Source organism: Corvus moneduloides, chromosome 3 (genome assembly GCF_009650955.1).
Source record: "Corvus moneduloides isolate bCorMon1 chromosome 3, bCorMon1.pri, whole genome shotgun sequence".
Classification (NCBI taxonomy): Eukaryota; Metazoa; Chordata; class Aves; order Passeriformes; family Corvidae; genus Corvus; species Corvus moneduloides.
Window position 1 is genome coordinate 90230769 of NC_045478.1, and position 370 is coordinate 90231138.

The following is a 370-nucleotide window of genomic DNA, read 5'->3' on the forward strand; positions in this document are numbered from 1 at the left end:
TTGTTGGTTTTTAGGTAGGAGCTGGTAAGAAGCCAGAAGAAAGGACTTACAAGGGAGTGGCAGGAAGAAACTGAAATAAGAACATTCATCCAAAGCAAAGAGGTGGTGAGGGCGACAATTTTGTTCCCTCCATGCTAAGGACTGGCTTCAGCACTACCCATTGCATAGCCTAACAAGCCTGAGCCCACAAGCAAGGTGGGATTTCTCTTTCCATTTCTAAATTAGAGTAGCATTTTTAATCAGAGGGGTGCCCTGAGTTCTGCAGTAGGACGGAACTGCTTAGACAAGAGTATGTGCTGACTTCTGCTGCAGGGGCAGAATGAACCCCTCTGGCAGAGCAGAAAAAAAAAGGTGCAGCTAACAAGAAACA